Consider the following 7500-nt stretch of genomic DNA (forward strand, 5'->3'; position numbering starts at 1 on the left):
TTGGTTGCCTACTAATGCATATTAAAAACGATAATCAACAATCAGAATCATTATTTATCATTTATTTCAATTTTTATAATGAAAAACGTTCACGTCCTTTCGCGCCTCTCGATCGTCGTTTACGTGATGCATCGGTCAGCCCTAGTTTACGTGGTGCATCGGTAAGATCGAGTTCACGTTCTGCATCGGTAAGATCCAGTTCACGTGGTGCATCGGTAAGATCGAGATTACGTGGTGCATCGGTAAGATCGAGTTTACGTGGTGCATCGGTAAGATCCAATTCACGTTCTGCATCGGTAAGATCCAGTTCACGTGGTGCATCGGTGAGATCGAGTTTACGTTCTGCATCGGTGTGATCTAGTTTACGTTGTGCATCGGTAAGATCGAGATTACGTGAAGCATCGGTATGATCGAGTTTACGTTCTGCATCGGTCTGGACTTAGAGATATATTTTCGACGTGAAAATGTTCCGATACAACTTTTGAACCAGGATAGTTAGAGAGATGATTTTTTCTGGGATGTACGTTGATTGGGGAATGGATTGTGGAAAATAACTTGCCATGACCGAGGTGTTCTCGAATTTTTTTTTTTTTCGAAAAATATTTTCTGATTTTGGATTTTACTCAAATTTGATTTCGTTGCCTTCTAATGTGTTCTAAAAGAGTAAATCAGTAATCAGAATCGAAAAATATTTTTCGGATTTTTTTTTTTTTGAAAAAAAATTTTCTGATTTTGGAATTTCCTCAAATTTGATTTGGTTGCCTTCTAATGTGTTTTTAAAGCGTAAATCAGTAATCAGAATCAATATTCATTGTCGACTTTAATTTTTATAAGGAAAAATGTTCACGTCCTTAAACGCCTCCCCATCATTAGCCCGAGTCCAAGTCGATGTCAGTCCCGAGCGGACGGTGTCAGATACTACCTATCGCCCCGGTCTGGACTTGGCGAGGTATTTCGACGTGAAATGTTCCGATACAACTTTTGAACCAGGATAGTTAGAGAGATGATTTCTTCTATGTTGTACGTTGATTGTGGAATGGATTGTGGGAAATAACTTGCCATGACCCAGGTGTTCTTGAATTTTTTTTTTTTTCGAAAAAAATTTTCTGATCTTGAAATTTCCTCAAATCTGATTGCGTTGCCTTCTAATGTGTTCTAAAAGAGTAAATCAGTAATCAGAATCAATATTCATTGTCGACTTTAATTTTTATAAGGAAAAATGTTCACGTCCTTAAACGCCTCTCCATCGTTACCCCGACTCCAAGACGATGTTAGACCGGAGCGGACGGTGTCAGATGCGACCGATCTCCCCGGTCTGGACTTAGCGAGATATTCCGACGTGAAATGTTCCGATACAAAAATTTAACTGTGATAGTTAGAGAGATGGTTCCTTTTGTGATGTACGTTGATTGTGTAATAGAATATGGAAATAAACTTGAGATGACCGAGGTCTTCTGGGATTTTTTTTTTTTTTCGAAAAATATTTTTCGATTTCGGAAATCCCTCAAATTTCATTGAGATATGTCCTAATGTGTTCTTAAAGCTTAAATCAACAATCAGAATTAATATCCAAAAGTTATTTCATTTTTTATGAGGAAAAACGTTCACGTCCTTTCCGCTCCCAAAAAGTGAGATATCATAGAAAATATCGCAATATATGTTGTTTACGGCCATACCACGCTGAAATTGCCAGTTCTCGTCAGAACACTGAAGCCAAGCAGCGTCGGGCGCGGTTAGTACTTGGATGGGTGACCGCTTGGGAACACCGCGTGCTGTAAGCTTTTTTTTTACGTTCTGCATCGGTCTGCCGAGATAACGTGGTGCATCGGTATGATCGAGTTTACGTTCTGCATCGGTAAGATCGAGATTACGTGATGCATCGGTAAGATTGAGATTACGTGGTGCATCGGTAAGATCGAGATTACGTGGTGCATCGGTAAGATCGAGTTTACGTGGTGCATCGGTAAGATCCAATTCACGTTCTGCATCGGTAAGATCCAGTTCACGTGGTGCATCGGTGAGATTGAGATTACGTGGTGCATCGGTAAGATCGAGTTTACGTGGTGCATCGGTAAGATCCAATTCACGTTCTGCATCGGTAAGATCCAGTTCACGTGGTGCATCGGTAAGATTGAGATTACGTGGTGCATCGGTAAGATCGAGTTTACGTGGTGCATCGGTAAGATCCAATTCACGTTCTGCATCGGTAAGATCCAGTTCACGTGGTGCATCGGTAAGATTGAGATTACGTGGTGCATCGGTAAGATCGAGTTTACGTGGTGCATCGGTAAGATCCAATTCACGTTCTGCATCGGTAAGATCCAGTTCACGTGGTGCATCGGTAAGATGGAGATTACGTGGTGCATCGGTAAGATCGAGATTACGTGGTGCATCGGTAAGATCTACTTTACGTTCTGCATCGGTCTGCCCTTGTTTACGTGGTGCATCGGTAAGATCGAGATTACGTGAAGCATCGGTATGATCGAGTTTACGTTCTGCATCGGTCTGCCCGATATTACGTGGTGCATCGGTTCAGCCCTAGTTTACGTTGTGCATCGGTCTGGACTTAGAGATATATTTTCGACGTGAAAATGTTCCGATACAACTTTTGAACCAGGATAGTTAGAGAGATGATTTTTTCTGTGATGTACGTCGATTGGGGAATGGATTGTGGAAAATAACTTGCCATGACCGAGGTGTCCTCGAATTTTTTTTTTTTTCGAAAAAAATTTTCTGATTGTGGAATTTTCTCAAATTTGATTTGGTTGCCTCCTAATGTGTTCTAAAAGAGTAAATCAGTAATAGGAATCGAAAAATATTTTTCGGATTTTTTTTTTTTTCGAAAAAAATTTTCTGATCGTGGAATTTCCTCAAATTCGATTTGGTTGCCTTCTAATGTGTTTTTAAAGCGTAAATCAGTAATCAGAATCAATATTCATTGTCGACTTTAATTTTTATAAGGAAAAATGTTCACGTCCTTAAACGCCTCCCCATCATCAGCCCGAGTCCAAGTCGATGTCAGTCCCGAGCGGACGGTGTCAGATACTACCTATCGCCGAGGTCTGGACTTGGCGAGATATTACGACGTGAAATGTTCCGATACAACTTTTGAACCAGGATAGTTAGAGAGATGATTTCTTCTATGTTGTACGTTGATTGTGGAATGAAATACGGAAAATAACTCGCCATGACCGAGGTGATTACGATTTTTTTTTTTTTTTCGAAAAAAATTTTCTGATCGTGGAATTTTCTCAAATTTGATTTGGTTGCCTCCTTATATGTTCTAATAGCGATAATCAACAATCAGAATCAAAATCCATGATCGGGTTTGATTTTTATAAGGAAAAATGTTCACGTCCTTTTTTTCAACCCCGACTCATTGACGATGTTAGAACCGAGCCGGCGGTGTCAGATACGACCGATCGCCCCGGTCCCGATCGTCATTTACGTTGTGCATCGGTCTGCCCGAGATTACGTGGTGCATCGGTATGATCGAGTTTACGTGGTGCATCGGTAAGATCCAATTCACGTTCTGCATCGGTAAGATCCAGTTCACGTGGTGCATCGGTAAGATTGAGATTACGTGGTGCATCGGTAAGATCGAGTTTACGTGGTGCATCGGTAAGATCCAATTCACGTTCTGCATCGGTAAGATCCAGTTCACGTGGTGCATCGGTAAGATGGAGATTACGTGGTGCATCGGTAAGATCGAGATTACGTGGTGCATCGGTAAGATCTACTTTACGTTCTGCATCGGTCTGCCCTTGTTTACGTGGTGCATCGGTAAGATCGAGATTACGTGAAGCATCGGTATGATCGAGTTTACGTTCTGCATCGGTCTGCCCGATATTACGTGGTGCATCGGTTCAGCCCTAGTTTACGTTGTGCATCGGTCTGGACTTAGAGATATATTTTCGACGTGAAAATGTTCCGATACAACTTTTGAACCAGGATAGTTAGAGAGATGATTTTTTCTGTGATGTACGTCGATTGGGGAATGGATTGTGGAAAATAACTTGCCATGACCGAGGTGTCCTCGAATTTTTTTTTTTTTCGAAAAAAATTTTCTGATTGTGGAATTTTCTCAAATTTGATTTGGTTGCCTCCTAATGTGTTCTAAAAGAGTAAATCAGTAATAGGAATCGAAAAATATTTTTCGGATTTTTTTTTTTTTCGAAAAAAATTTTCTGATCGTGGAATTTCCTCAAATTCGATTTGGTTGCCTTCTAATGTGTTTTTAAAGCGTAAATCAGTAATCAGAATCAATATTCATTGTCGACTTTAATTTTTATAAGGAAAAATGTTCACGTCCTTAAACGCCTCCCCATCATCAGCCCGAGTCCAAGTCGATGTCAGTCCCGAGCGGACGGTGTCAGATACTACCTATCGCCGAGGTCTGGACTTGGCGAGATATTACGACGTGAAATGTTCCGATACAACTTTTGAACCAGGATAGTTAGAGAGATGATTTCTTCTATGTTGTACGTTGATTGTGGAATGAAATACGGAAAATAACTCGCCATGACCGAGGTGATTACGATTTTTTTTTTTTTTTCGAAAAAAATTTTCTGATCGTGGAATTTTCTCAAATTTGATTTGGTTGCCTCCTTATATGTTCTAATAGCGATAATCAACAATCAGAATCAAAATCCATGATCGGGTTTGATTTTTATAAGGAAAAATGTTCACGTCCTTTTTTTCAACCCCGACTCATTGACGATGTTAGAACCGAGCCGGCGGTGTCAGATACGACCGATCGCCCCGGTCCCGATCGTCATTTACGTTGTGCATCGGTCTGCCCGAGATTACGTGGTGCATCGGTATGATCGAGTTTACGTGGTGCATCGGTAAGATCCAATTCACGTTCTGCATCGGTAAGATCCAGTTCACGTGGTGCATCGGTAAGATGGAGATTACGTGGTGCATCGGTAAGATCGAGATTACGTGGTGCATCGGTAAGATCTACTTTACGTTCTGCATCGGTCTGCCCTTGTTTACGTGGTGCATCGGTAAGATCGAGATTACGTGAAGCATCGGTATGATCGAGTTTACGTTCTGCATCGGTCTGCCCGATATTACGTGGTGCATCGGTTCAGCCCTAGTTTACGTTGTGCATCGGTCTGGACTTAGAGATATATTTTCGACGTGAAAATGTTCCGATACAACTTTTGAACCAGGATAGTTAGAGAGATGATTTTTTCTGTGATGTACGTCGATTGGGGAATGGATTGTGGAAAATAACTTGCCATGACCGAGGTGTCCTCGAATTTTTTTTTTTTTCGAAAAAAATTTTCTGATTGTGGAATTTTCTCAAATTTGATTTGGTTGCCTCCTAATGTGTTCTAAAAGAGTAAATCAGTAATAGGAATCGAAAAATATTTTTCGGATTTTTTTTTTTTTCGAAAAAAATTTTCTGATCGTGGAATTTCCTCAAATTCGATTTGGTTGCCTTCTAATGTGTTTTTAAAGCGTAAATCAGTAATCAGAATCAATATTCATTGTCGACTTTAATTTTTATAAGGAAAAATGTTCACGTCCTTAAACGCCTCCCCATCATCAGCCCGAGTCCAAGTCGATGTCAGTCCCGAGCGGACGGTGTCAGATACTACCTATCGCCGAGGTCTGGACTTGGCGAGATATTACGACGTGAAATGTTCCGATACAACTTTTGAACCAGGATAGTTAGAGAGATGATTTCTTCTATGTTGTACGTTGATTGTGGAATGAAATACGGAAAATAACTCGCCATGACCGAGGTGATTACGATTTTTTTTTTTTTTTCGAAAAAAATTTTCTGATCGTGGAATTTTCTCAAATTTGATTTGGTTGCCTCCTTATATGTTCTAATAGCGATAATCAACAATCAGAATCAAAATCCATGATCGGGTTTGATTTTTATAAGGAAAAATGTTCACGTCCTTTTTTTCAACCCCGACTCATTGACGATGTTAGAACCGAGCCGGCGGTGTCAGATACGACCGATCGCCCCGGTCCCGATCGTCATTCACGTTGTGCATCGGTCTGCCCGAGATTACGTGGTGCATCGGTATGATCGAGTTTACGTGGTGCATCGGTAAGATCCAATTCACGTTCTGCATCGGTAAGATCCAGTTCACGTGGTGCATCGGTAAGATGGAGATTACGTGGTGCATCGGTAAGATCGAGATTACGGGGTGCATCGGTAAGATCTACTTTACGTTCTGCATCGGTCTGCCCTTGTTTACGTGGTGCATCGGTAAGATCGAGATTACGTGAAGCATCGGTATGATCGAGTTTACGTTCTGCATCGGTCTGCCCGATATTACGTGGTGCATCGGTTCAGCCCTAGTTTACGTTGTGCATCGGTCTGGACTTAGAGATATATTTTCGACGTGAAAATGTTCCGATACAACTTTTGAACCAGGATAGTTAGAGAGATGATTTTTTCTGTGATGTACGTCGATTGGGGAATGGATTGTGGAAAATAACTTGCCATGACCGAGGTGTCCTCGAATTTTTTTTTTTTTCGAAAAAAATTTTCTGATTGTGGAATTTTCTCAAATTTGATTTGGTTGCCTCCTAATGTGTTCTAAAAGAGTAAATCAGTAATAGGAATCGAAAAATATTTTTCGGATTTTTTTTTTTTTCGAAAAAAATTTTCTGATCGTGGAATTTCCTCAAATTCGATTTGGTTGCCTTCTAATGTGTTTTTAAAGCGTAAATCAGTAATCAGAATCAATATTCATTGTCGACTTTAATTTTTATAAGGAAAAATGTTCACGTCCTTAAACGCCTCCCCATCATCAGCCCGAGTCCAAGTCGATGTCAGTCCCGAGCGGACGGTGTCAGATACTACCTATCGCCGAGGTCTGGACTTGGCGAGATATTACGACGTGAAATGTTCCGATACAACTTTTGAACCAGGATAGTTAGAGAGATGATTTCTTCTATGTTGTACGTTGATTGTGGAATGAAATACGGAAAATAACTCGCCATGACCGAGGTGATTACGATTTTTTTTTTTTTTCGAAAAAAATTTTCTGATCGTGGAATTTTCTCAAATTTGATTTGGTTGCCTCCTTATATGTTCTAATAGCGATAATCAACAATCAGAATCAAAATCCATGATCGGGTTTGATTTTTATAAGGAAAAATGTTCACGTCCTTTTTTTCAACCCCGACTCATTGACGATGTTAGAACCGAGCCGGCGGTGTCAGATACGACCGATCGCCCCGGTCCCGATCGTCATTTACGTTGTGCATCGGTCTGCCCGAGATTACGTGGTGCATCGGTCTGGACTTAGAGATATATTTTCGACGTGAAAATGTTCCGATACAACTTTTGAACCAGGATAGTTAGAGAGATGATTTTTTCTGTGATGTACGTCGATTGGGGAATGGATTGTGGAAAATAACTTGCCATGACCGAGGTGTCCTCGAATTTTTTTTTTTTTTTCGAAAAAAATTTTCTGATCGTGGAATTTTCTCAAATTTGATTTGGTTGCCTCCTAATGTGTTCTA

The 7500-nt window shown here is 40.5% G+C and overlaps 1 non-coding gene across 1 annotated transcript; it reads left to right on the forward strand.

Annotated features, from left to right (window-relative positions):
• The first annotated feature begins 1662 nt into the window (after positions 1-1662).
• LOC123686875 lies at positions 1663-1781 on the forward strand. The gene has a single exon (XR_006748629.1). It is a non-coding gene; the product is annotated as a 5S ribosomal RNA (ribosomal RNA).
• The last annotated feature ends 5719 nt before the right edge of the window (positions 1782-7500 follow it).

The sequence above is a fragment of the Harmonia axyridis genome, chromosome X (genome assembly GCF_914767665.1).
Source record: "Harmonia axyridis chromosome X, icHarAxyr1.1, whole genome shotgun sequence".
Classification (NCBI taxonomy): Eukaryota; Metazoa; Arthropoda; class Insecta; order Coleoptera; family Coccinellidae; genus Harmonia; species Harmonia axyridis.